The sequence below is a fragment of the Schistocerca nitens genome, chromosome 7 (assembly GCF_023898315.1).
Source record: "Schistocerca nitens isolate TAMUIC-IGC-003100 chromosome 7, iqSchNite1.1, whole genome shotgun sequence".
Taxonomy (NCBI): domain Eukaryota; kingdom Metazoa; phylum Arthropoda; class Insecta; order Orthoptera; family Acrididae; genus Schistocerca; species Schistocerca nitens.
Window position 1 is genome coordinate 121,081,972 of NC_064620.1, and position 13,334 is coordinate 121,095,305.

Consider the following 13,334-nt stretch of genomic DNA (forward strand, 5'->3'; position numbering starts at 1 on the left):
CCAATGTTTAAAGTTTTGACACGAGCCCACTTTTACTGATTAAAAGAATTTTAACGACATTTTACTTTAATTGATAGTTGGTAGTAATTTCGTCCCGCTGCCCACCAGAGGGGCGTTCGATGTATTTGTTAGATTTTATAAATGGTACTGTAAACAAATCCAGGTCAAATGTAGTTCTGACATAATTTTTCGCAAATAAGAAAGTAATTTTTGTTGGAAGCGTTTGGCAGTCAATTGAGAAATGGGGGTAAAATACGATACAAACATAGGATGGCAGACCGCTGATTTGAAATCCCGCCACGTTTTGCCAACAGTCACGTGGTTTATGTTGGAGCCACACCAGCCCTATAGCTTCTGCACAGCAAGGCCAGTCTACTAGTATCTATGGTCGAAGGGCGGATGCGAATAGGTCCCTTGGAAGTGTCGGCCTCTGCTAGCGCTGGTATCGCCGCCTGGTATCCGTCCGTTAGCGCGACAGGGCGAGTTCGTGACGCAACGCCGAGCAGGGGCCGTGAAGGCTGCACGCGTGTCCGAGTTGCCCGAAGTGATCCCGATCGCTTTTGCGAAGATCTCCGGTATAGCATTAAGAGCGAATGAGATATAACTTAAAAAGAGTTGTAGAGAGAGAGAGAGAGAGAGAGAGAGAGAGGGAGGGAGAGAGATAGAGAATATGCCTGCAGCGACAGTTTTTTGTTCCAAACTACTCACAGATACTACTATCTACTTTGCTGGGGATTCTGCATAAAAGGTAAAGGTAAGAAACGTGCGGGAGGGAGGGAGGTAATAAAAACTGAGGGACAAAGGTTTATTATAGTAGTGAGGTTCAGGTGGATGCCGGGTGCAGTAGCTATGCAGAAATAAACAAGTTTGCAAGACAGATAGCGCTGAATTCAGCATCGAACTTTTTTGTCGTATCCTGCCCAAAACTCAACAGGGTAATTTAACAAACCAGGTAGCATGCGAGAACCAAGATCGAAGCTACGTCGATGGTGGAGAACGCAGTAGAGCGCGAACGTTACGACTGCAAGTAACATGAGCTTACATTAAAAATACAGTTCAGTTAGTGTTTGCTGATACTAGACTCGGTCAATAGCTCCATTGTTCTCGTCCTATAATATCCTGTCTGATGAACCCATCCAGTTTTCAGCATTCAGGCTCTGTAATCGTTGCTGTGAACTGTGGTTGAATGTATGTTGCAATTGTAATACGCCCGGGGGTACAAACGGTGGCGGTCCCTTCAACTGTTTCTCTCTATGCCGTGCGCCCTGTCCACACCACGTACCTGATACTCGAGCGGCGGTCGTATTATTTCTGCTCCACACTGTTACTGGCTTGCCTGAAATTATGTATATAAATATGCAAGCGTGTTTAGGGGAGCCACTCAACGCTAAACAGAACACTGTCCTACGTCTGGTATGAATAATTATATTCTGAGCTGATAAGAAAATCGCAGTTTGCGTTGATTACACTCTAAGCCATAAGTGTTGATGCCAATTAACATTCTTGATGATCTGATGAGAGGTCATCATTATCATTCCCTTATCACTGTACAGTATTCTTGACGATGTTAATGTCAGTCACTATTGTACTTCACGCCGTCGCACGTATTTCACAGTCTTACTCTGGCCGAACCTTCGGCGATACATACACAGGCAGTGATGATGATTATCTGTATACAATTATCACTTGGATGAGCGTACGCGTAACCGACACGACGTGGGTGATTTTTGAGGATGCGGAAGCCGAATGGTCAAACGAAAGTTCTTACGCTCGTCACGTACAGACAGATATCTGGTATCAGTCCTTCTTGACACTTCACTTGTAATAATATAACACTGTTCATAAAAGTTAGTTTATAGTAGACAGTTCTCACTCGTACGAGCATGCGTAAAACCGTCGCGACGCGGCTGATTGTTCATAATGCGGAAACGCGATGACCGAACTCATGTTCTCACGCTCGCTACAAGACACTGGCACTTGATTGCTCTCCTTCGTGGTAACTTTTTTTTACTGATTCACGTTAGTTCATTCTTGGAGACCGAACACGGCACGGATGATTGGTGTTGTATGGTACGGGACGCGAATGGGCGGATACTCAGATATGTTATCGGCGGCAATTGCTCATTTCTAATAACTTCTTTACACACTTTTCAATGAATCCACTTCCATATCTCATTATTTCACAATAACAGCTCTTGCAGCCACACTTGAACTTCCATAATAATACCTTTCCCACATAGCTACCCACAACACAACATCAACTATGTGATCAAAAGTTTCCGGACACTCCCAAACCATCTTTAGTCCGGAACCGCGCTGCTGCTACGGTCGCAGGTTCGAATCCTGACTTGGGCATGGATGTGTGTGATGTCCTTAGGTTGGTTAGGTTTAAGTAGTTCTAAGTCTAGGGGACTGATGACCGCAGATGTTAAGTCCTATAGTGCTTAGAGCCATTTGAACTCCAAAAACATAGTTTTTCCTATTAGGTGCATTGTGCTACCACCTACTGCCAGGTACTCCATATCAGTGACCTCAGTAGTCATCAGACATCGTGATAGTGCAGACTGGGGCGCTTCGAGGATCTCACGGACGTCGAACGTGGACAGGTGAAGGGATGCCACTTGTGTCATGCGTCTGTACGTGAGACTTCCACAGGAATTCCAAACTGCATCAGGATCCATAGCAGGTACTATGACAGTTAGGCTTGGTGTAAGCAGCGTAAACATTGGAAGATTGAACAGAAAAAAACGTTGTGTGGAGTGACGAATCACGGTACACAATGTGCCGATCCGATGACAGGGTGTGGGTATGGCGAATGCTCGGTGAACGTCATCTGCCAGCATGTGTAGTGCCAACAGTAAAATTCGGAGGCGATGGTGTTATGGTGTGGTCGTGTTTTTCATGGAAAGGGCTTGCACCTCTTGTTGTTTTGCGCGGCACTACCACAGCACAGGCCTACATTGATGTTTACACGTTCTTGCTTCCCACTGTTGAAGAGCAATTTGGGGATGGCGATTGCATCTTTCAACACGATCGAGCATGTGTTAATAATACACGGACTGTGGCGGAGTGGCTACACGACAATAACATCCCTGTAATGGACTGGCCTTCACAGAGTCCTGAACTGAATCCTACAGAGCACCTTTGGGATGTTTTGAAACGCCGACTTCGTGCCAGGCCTCACCGACCGACATCGATACCTCTCCTCAGTGCAGCACTCCGTGAAGAATGGGCTGCCATTCCCCAAGAAACCTTCCACCGCCTACGAGAGCCGAAGCTGTCATCAAGCTTAATGGTGGGCCAACACCATATTGAATTCCAGAATTACCGATGGAGGGCGCCACGAACTTTTAGCCAGGTGTCCGGATACTTTTGATCACACAGTGTGGCAGCTCCGTGCCCGTGCTAGACTCTGCAAAATGCAGCCGCTCGCAAAGATACTCCGCAACCAAGTCAGCGATATGACGATCCGTGGGGCGCGCTTAGATATGAATATGTAAGCCATACCGTTGATTATGTGGCCTGTAGTAGTTAGGCTGTAATGAAAAAGATACTTCACAAACATACCTGGAGAAATGTATGAAATGTACTGTACAGTTCGTAACTGACACACACACACACACACACACACACACACACACACACACACACAGACACACGCACTCACAAACAATACACCCATTAAGAGCCTTTCACTATCAACTAGATAAAAACCACAAAGCGGCCAAAGAGAAACGCAGCTCATAAAAAGCGTAACTCAAACGTGATATGTAGTGAGCACTGATTGCAACTGTCTAGACGATCACTGCTCCCGGCTGCAGAAAGAAAACATTATTTTGTGGGTTTTCAGACTCATCAATAGTAATGCCACATTCAGTTTCGTCTCTAATGATGTAAACATCGACTCTTTGTTAGTTCCTATCCGCACTTCTCCTTTTTAGTGGATAGAATTTCTCGCAGTAACGCAAAATTTCACGTAACCGTACGCTGTCATGTACCAGCTATCTCTGTGATCCGTGGACCATTTTTAATGAGGGATGTATCAGATGATTTACTGAAATGATTTATTGACGAATGATGTGCTTCACATGAGCCTAGTATATTTACATTTATGGTACTCTTAGGTTTAAATATATTAATTTAATAGTTGAGGGACAATCACAAACACTCGTGCGAGTGTGCGTGTGCTCGATGTTTATATTGTTCATAATTGTTTTCACCTGTCTTCTAATTAAAACGTCGGCTGAATTAGACTTACTTTGGAACACCACACTATTATCGCGCTGACGGTGTCATAATTAGTCATCTCTTGCCAACGAAAGGTATGCTTTAAGTCATGTTATTTGCCAAGAATGATTTACTCAGTAACCCTTAACTCAATACCCTGTAATTCCACCAGAAAACGCAGCGACTCCGTCATCCTTCGCAACTCAGTCTCTAGCTGATGCCACAAGAAGCTGTTAAGTCATCATACTTTGCGCACTACTCTAGCCACTATGGTTTCTCCGAATGAAATATTAATTTCAGGGTATACAGGCTTTCGTATCAAAATTGTACAGATGATCTTAACAAGCGAAACTCCCCATCGCAACCCTCAGATTTAGTGGTTAGATGGCCCAGCGGGCCGCGCGGGATTAGCAGAGCGGTCTCAGGCGCTGCAGTAATGGACTGTGCGGCCGGTCCCGGCGGAGGTTCGAGTCCTTCCTCGGGTATGGGTGTGTGTGTTTGTCCTTAGGATAATTTAGGTTAAGTAGTGTGTAAGCTTAGGGACTGATGACCTTAGCAATTAAGTCCCATAAGATTTCACACACATTTGAACATTTTTGAACATGGTCCGTCAAAAACTGAACACAGACCAAGCATGAAAACAGGAAGAAGGTGTACTGGGCTGTGAAAGGAAAGCAAAGTAGAGCCGGCAGCTGTGGCCGAGTGGTTCTAGGCGCTACAGTCTGGAACCGAGCGACAGCTACGGTCGCAGGTTCGAATCCTGCCTCGGGCATGGATGTGTGTGATGTCCTTAGATTAGTTAGGTTTAAGTAGTTCTAAGTTCTAGGGGACTGATGACCTCAGATGTTAAGTCCCATAGTGCGCAGAGCCATTTGAACCAAGCCATATTTATTGCAGCTTATGTGACAAACTACTATGTTTTCATAATGTCCTTGGGAGTGATAACATTCACATTCATACGAACGCCTAAATCGGGAAAGAAGGCATATATCCCGCACTTGCCAGGCGTGCGTCGGTAAGAGATTCGCATCATATGACGCACATACTGTCACTAATGGCGTGTATGGCACACCAGGCGTTTTTTCCCGTGGAGGATTCGGTTGACTTGTCGCCTTGTCGTGAAACGTTTGCGGTTCCCATTCGAAAGCCACTTCCTTTCGGTTGCTAACAGAGTAGCTGTGCTAAATCAGCTGTCATTATAGATCTCTCCCTTATACTTCGCTGTTGCAAAGGACGTAACATCACGACATAGACACAAATTTGAATACAGCGGACAGTGCAAAACAAGACAATATTGGCACGAGGGAGGTTTCAACACATCTGGACCGCTTGGTAGTCCAACACCATGACCACTTAACGACGACCCCATTACTCCTCCTAGCTGCTCTGTATTGCACTTCTCGTCCTTTGACCGTTCACTGTTTCTGTTTTGTGAAACAAATACTAACAAAGAGATAGAGGGGCTGGCCAGTACTTACCTCAGCTCAGTATAGCCGATAGATTCACAAAACAGAACAGAAAATTTACATTACTAGCTTTCGGAACTTTGTTCCTTCATCAGGGAGGAGAGAGGGGAAAAAAGGGAAGAAGGGAAAGTGGATTCAGTTACTCACATCCCAGGTTATGAAGCGACAGGGAAAGGTAAACAGGGAGGGTAGCAAGGATGGAGGCATGGTTGTCAGAGGGAAGCCAAAGATATTCTACTGTTAAGTACTGTGCCAGCTTCAAACCAAAGAGGATGCATACAGGAGAGGTATACAGGGTGAGTCACCTAATGTTACCGCTGGATATATTTCGTAAACCACATCAAATACTGACGAACGGATTCTACAGACCGAACGTGAGGAGAGGGGCTAGTGTAATTGTTTAATACAAACCATACAAAAATGCACGGAAGTATGTTTTTTAACACAAACCTACGTTTTTTTAAATGGAACCCCGTTAGTTTTGTTAGCGCATCTGAACATATAAACAAATACGTAATCAGTGCCGTTTGTTGCATTGTAAAATGTTAATTACATCCGGAGATATTGTAACGTAAAGTTGACGCTTGAGTACCACTCCTCCGCTGTTCGATCGTGTGTATCGGAGAGCACCGTAGGGATCCAAAGGGAACGGTGATGGACCTTAGGTACAGAAGAGACAGGAAAAGCACATTACATCCACATGCTAACACCTTTTTATTTGTCTTTTTCACTGAATCACATGTACATTACCATGAGGGGTGAAGTATACGTACACACGTGGTTTCCGTTTTCAATTACGGAGTGGAATAGAGTGTGTCCCGACATGTCAGGCCAATAGATGTTTAATGTGGTGGCCATCATTTGCTGCACACAATTGCAATCTCTGGCGTAATGAATGTCGTACACGCCGCAGTACATCTGGTGTAATGTCGCCGCAGGCTGCCACACTACGTTGTTTCATATCCTCTGGGGTTGTAGGCACATCACGATACACATTCTCCTTTAACGTACCCCACAGAAAGAAGTCCAGAGGTGTAAGATCAGGAGAACGGGCTGGCCAAGTTATGCGTCCTCCACGTCCTATGAAACGCCCGTCGAACATCCTGTCAAGGGTCAGCCTAGTGTTAATTGCGGAATGTGCAGTTGCACCATCATGCTGATACCACATACGTCGACGCGTTTCCAGTGGGACGTTTTCGAACAACGTTGGCAGATCATTCTCTAGAAACGCGATGTATGTTGCAGTGCTCTCCGATACACACGATCGAACAGCGGAGGAGTGGTATTCAAGCGTCAACTTTACGTTACTATTGAAAGGTGGCTACACTGAGCCACAGCGCCAGAGATCGCTAGAGAGCATTGTTCCGCCGCCTCCACGGGAAGTGATTATTGAGATGTCGTAGTGGGCAGTGCTTGTCCAGGACTCGTAGTAGTCAGTTCGTGTTCAGATGTGCTAGTAAGGAGTGCTTGCTGAGATGTGATACTGAAAAGTTCTTGTTGAGATGTGGTAATAGCGAGTCGGTGTGGAGATATATTGTAATTATGAGAGTGATTTTGGTCAATATATGAAGGTAACGAAACTTGATTTATTTTTCATTATTTCCATGTTTTAAATAATGCGTCATTACAGGTTCAGTCAACAAAGCATCTGGCTTGTGTTCTTGGATTAGAGTGTAATTCTGGTTTTCTTGAGTAATTATGGTATTTTTATTTCCTTTAATTAATTCAGTATAAGTGATATTTAAAATTTCTTGTGTTGTTGAAGAAGAACCGTGCCAGATGCGTACGTTGAGTCATACTTCCACACACAGAACAGTTACACTTGTGCTTTGGTTTCGTAGGTTTTATAGTTGCTGGGGACTTAATTAATTAATTGTGTTAATGAAAATTTCCATTTCATTCTTTGTTGTTGTTCTATGCAGTCAGATAGCGTAATAATAACAGTCAGGGCCAACCGTTACGAGACTTCGTAATCGGACAGTACAGCTACTGAAAATTAAAATTATTTTCATTACATTTAATTAAGCCCCCATGCACGTGGCGACCGCTGCTTCGGATCGTCCCTTGGAATTCTTCTGATTGTAGAAATAGTGGACAGTAGCATTGTTGTAGTAATTTGTAGTTTAGTAATTATAGTCTGTTTTGCATGTGTAGATTTGGTAAGTGTCATTCTTATAATGGTATTTTTTCTCTGAATTTGATTTGTTGTCTTGTATACGCGTTTGACGACTTAGTGCAATTATTTCAATTGTTCGTTAATCGTGTTTGAGGGAAACATTTCGAGTGAATGGTATTGTTGGAGATAAAGAGTCATTGTGTGTAAATTCCGTACAGTGACGAGTTTTGTATGCTTTGTAAATGATTACGCGATCGATGAAAAAGGCAAAAAAGATGAATAGTGAGAATAACGAAATTGTTAACACGGCGAACTCGCCAACAGAGGAAAACAGTATGATGGATAATGAAGTGGAAAACAATGTAATAAGTCGGGAAAATAGTCCGGAACCATTTCAAAATTTTTCTCAATCAGGAAATTCACAGAATACGAGATTAACGATAGAAGATTTGGAAATAGTATCGAACACAGATAGCTTAATGGCTATGCAGAAGGAAGTTAGTTTTGCAGGAAATGTTAGGGGCGAAAAGAATTTTGAACAATTTAATATGGAGCAGTTGATGGGTGCAATATTAAATTTGGGATCTCGGTTGGACTCACAAATGGGAACAATGGAAACACGGTTTGACTCACTGGGATCTGAATTAAAAACAGAAATGGGAACTTTACGATCTGAATTAAAAACTGATATGGGAACAATGGAAACACGGTTTGGATCTGAATTAAAAACAGAGTTGGAAACAATGGAAATACGGTTAGATTCACGAATAGGGACATGTTTCAAAAACATGAAAGATGAATTAAAGAAAGAAATTAGAGAAGAAGTACAACCGATTTTGAATTCTCACAATAATAGATTAATTGCATTAGAGATTAGACAAAGGGAACAGGATAGAGAACAGGAAGAAAGAGATCGCGTGATAGTACAGAAATTTTCAGAGTTAAATTTACAACGTGCACACGATAAGGAAGAAATATTTGAGAGAATCGAGGAATCCGTACCAAATGACAGATTAAATAACCTAACACAACAATATGAACAGTTTACTACCAAATGTGTCAACACTGAAACCCGAGTCGCGACACTTACGGAAGACGTAAATAAACAGAAAGAAAAAATAGGTGACTTATCGGAAAGAGTTGAGGAGATTTCAGATAAATTGACAAATCTTAGTTTACATGGGGACAGAGATTCGGATGGTACAGCTCCATTACCATTTGCAGAAACCGAAGAGTATCAGAATATAAATAAGCATGTTGAAAATCAAGGAAAATTTAATGAACGCGTTAAAAGGGAAGTTGAGGCATTACGAAAGCAAGTCAAACAAATCGAAGGCGAAATTATAGGAAAAGATAGTAGAAGAAATTTAGAATCACAGATAGCAGAAGGGTTTGAAGAAAGTAATTTGTTTCATTTACGGGATGCAGCAAGAGAGCGCCAGGCGCGCGAACTTGACAATAATCGACATTCAAACTGGGACAGACGCGGTAGGTCTTTGTCGCCACGAGGCGAAAACTTTGACTATAAACACTTTTTGACTGTTCGGAAATTTCAGATCTTTCGTAATTCTAAGAATGACATACATCCATGTTCATGGTTAGATCAATTTACGTACCCACTTCCGCCAAATTTGCTACTAAGTCACAAATTGAAATTTATGTGCAGCTATTAAAGTCCTCAGGGGATTCACTACACTAAGTGAATATGTGCCGTAGCGATCACAGGGCCCCGAGCTGTAGTGGTGCTATTTCCCTTTTAGTTTTCTGCACCGCTGCCTACTCTTTCACTATTCTTTGCATCTATAAAAACAGCTCTTCTACTATCCATCTATCTAGACAGTAGGTAAACAATAACCAGATTTGACTGTTTTACCCAAAAGTGACTTTGGAAATTACCGTTTCGACTTACTATATTTTGTGCAGCATTCATTCGTAGTTTAAACGAAATTTTACCTGTTTATATTCGTGACAATATTACTTCATATGTTGACGATATTCTTATTGCTAAACATTCTTGGAGTGAGCACAACAAAATTTTGGATTCATTATTACGTATTTTTGCAAGAGTTGGCATTACAGAGAACTTGGAAAAATCTGAATTTGGTCGTTCTCAGGTGAAATTTCTCGGTCACATTATTTCTACAGAAGGTATTCTTCCTGATCCAGAGAAACTAGACGCTATTCGTAATTATGCTGTTCCTACCACAAAACGTGATGTTCGTAGTTTCCTTGGTGTCTGTAATTTTCTTAGACGCTTGTTAGATTGGATGATTTGGCCACACCTCGTTTACACATTCCAGTTATGCGCACTTTGGTCCCAGAAAATGCTTTCATAAATTACGAGAAAATTGTTACTTCAGTAATATGGAAAAACGTATTCGATCTGTTCTTGCCAAATGCAAATTATGTCAAAAGGCTAAGCCGCCAACGGTTTCTCACAGAGCACCGTTGTTTCCTATCATTCCAGCGAAATTAAAGGACATGGCTGCAGTCGATTTGTTCGGTCCAGTGGTTCGTTCTACTAATGGTTTTGCGTACATTTTCGTAGCAGTGGAGTTGACATCAAAATATGTGTGTTTTACACCTTTACGCAAAGCAACAGCTCGTTCAGTATCTAATGCTTTCATCAAACATTTTCTTAAAGAAGTGGGTCACGTTGATAAGGTTATATCAGATAATGGATCACAGTTTCGCTCTAAAATTTGGCTTCGTACTCTACGGCGTCGTAAAATTAAACCAATTTTCATTTCACTTTTTCACCCTCAATCTAACGCTTCAGAGAGATGGATGAAGGAAATCAATAAACTGTGCCGTCTTTATTGTCATCAGAATCACAGAACGTGGGATCAGTATCTTCATATTTTTCAAAACATTCTGAATGAACTTCCTAATGACTCAACTTCTTTACCGCCTCTATTGATATTAAAAAATAAAGTACCAACAAATCGCATTTCTGAAATCGTTCCTTTTCCGCCTTCACGGAAACTGCGGCATTCTGAAGTTGTCAACCTGGCTCTACAAAATATTGCATCGGCGGCTGCTAGAAGAGAGAAATCAGCTAAGCGTCCTGGTCGTTTAAAAATCTTGTCAGTTGGCCAGAAGGTGTTAATTAAGTCCCACCGTTTATCTCATAAAGGAAAAGGTTTATGTCGCAAATTTTTTCTGGTTTATAACGGTCCGTATAGAGTTCGCAAAATTATTCATGATAACACTGTTGAAGTAGAAACTCTTAAATCTCGGCGCTCTAAGGGAATACATCATATATCGAACGTAAAAATTTTTGTGGAATGACATACTTTAGAGAAACTAACAGCTACGTAAACATGCGGAGAATGCAAGAGTACCGCGCTGTGTTTTGGCGGCGGCACATACTCAAAGCAACAGTCAGTCTGCGCGCCGCACAAGGCAGTCGTTGACCGCAAACAATCACTTCCTACGTCACGCGCCTACAGCTGATCGAGCGCTCAGTGCGAATGCACTGACAGACGTAAATAAATACACAGTTTAATTTCTCCGAATAAATTCTGTATAAAGCTATAAGGACTTCATAAATTATGTTATTAACGTTCAGTATTTTTCAGGATACGGTTGTATAAAGTATTTAAGACCTTCAGGTAAATTCTGTGCGTGTCCGACGTTAAGACGACTTGCTTTGGAGAAAATTTTCACGAAGAAGGTCATTTCGAAGAAGAAAGTAATAAACAAAAAAAGGTAACGGTTAATTGAGTTTATTTTTCAGGTAACATAATTCCACTTAGGTACGTACTTCAGACGTAATTTGCTGCTTGCGATTACGTGATTCATACTTTGTGCTAATTTCATGTTCTATGAATTTACTAGTGAAGTGACGTGCTTACGCATATTAACTGATTTTGACAATGATTAATTAATGAACAGGGTTGTTATTTGTATATATTATGCATCGCTTGGCTGCTATGCTTTTTCACTGATGTCATATTTTTCTATTATGTGCCTGCTGTGCTTATTTATTTAAATTATAATTGTCACCTGATTAATTGTGCTGATGTGGTTAGATATGTAAGTTATACTTTGTGATTTATCTGCTTGCGCCTTCATGTTTACTTATTAAGATTACATATAAACATTTATTTGCTTATGCTGATATGATGCTAATGACCTGTTTATTATGATAGATAACATATTTGCTGCCTTGCTTATGGATTGCATATTTACACATTTCTGTTTTGTTGTCATAACTACTCTTCAATTTAGTATATAGAAATGCTGATATACTGTGTACAAACATAGAGACTAGGTTACACTATGGTATTAATTGTAGATTGTTCGCTTGGCAGAGCCTTGTTATAGGGATTGTGCTGCATCCACTTGTTGACATTCTGTTCTCTACTGGTATATTTACTCGCTATTGCATGTTTTGCTTACGCTCAGTGCCTTATATTTTTAAGATAAGAAAATGAACTGCTATAATTCGACGAACGACATTAGTAAAAGAAAGTCATAGAAGTCACATGAGCTGAGGTTTTATGGAAGCTGTATAAATTTATGCTAATAGGAAGGAAGCTAACGACATGACAGACCAAAACTAGGTTTAGACCATTGACAGTATTACACTGCATTTTGGTGAGCAATTGAAATAGGAAGTGACAATTGACACAAAAAATACTCCACATGTTTGCTTCTGCTATGATTCTTGAAGTGGTGTACACACTGTGAAATGTTATGATCATTCACACTCCGTAATCGTACTTAATTACTGAGAGTTATTCGAACTAAGGTCTGTTAGAGGTCATGTATGCATTTCTTTTATTTAATGATGGACAAGGAACCAAAATGTATCTTATAATTTATAATGAGTAGAAAATTTGGGTCAGATGGATTACACAGAGGTTGTGTGTGGACACTGTGTCTTCGGATTGTATGGGATGATGAATTGAAGTTGCACTAGGATTTTGTCTGTACTTGTTCGAGGAGACTGACTAGAGGAAAGAGTTGTTATGGAAGTGAAATGATATTGGTGCTGAGGTTTATATGTATCGACGTATTATTGAGGTATTGAGATTAGGTGAAGTAGATGATTATTGGAGTTTTCGTGGACAAAAGGTAAGATAAATGATATTGATGATCGACGTATTGAAAAGGTATTAGTGAAGTATTGAGATTAAGTTGATGATTATTGGAGTTTTGGTGGATAAGAGGTAAAGTAAATGAGGAGCATTTTTTTTTTGTTGGTCCATATGGAACAAGGAGGATAAAGATGGCAGACTAGAACACTCAAGTAGAAGGAAGATTGTCTACACACACACTTTGTCAAATCACTAAGCAGTATACACTTTTTTTTGAAGAGAGGAAGTATTTGCATATCTTGGCTCTCTGACAGTTGTTCAGCAACAGTACAATTTGATCTGGCTTGGCAAACATTGGTCTAGACATGATGACTATGACGTTGACTAACTATTATTGACTGTTATACATTGCTGCCACTACTACTTGATACACATAATGAACATAAAATTTCGACAGAATTGCATTTACACAGTTAACAC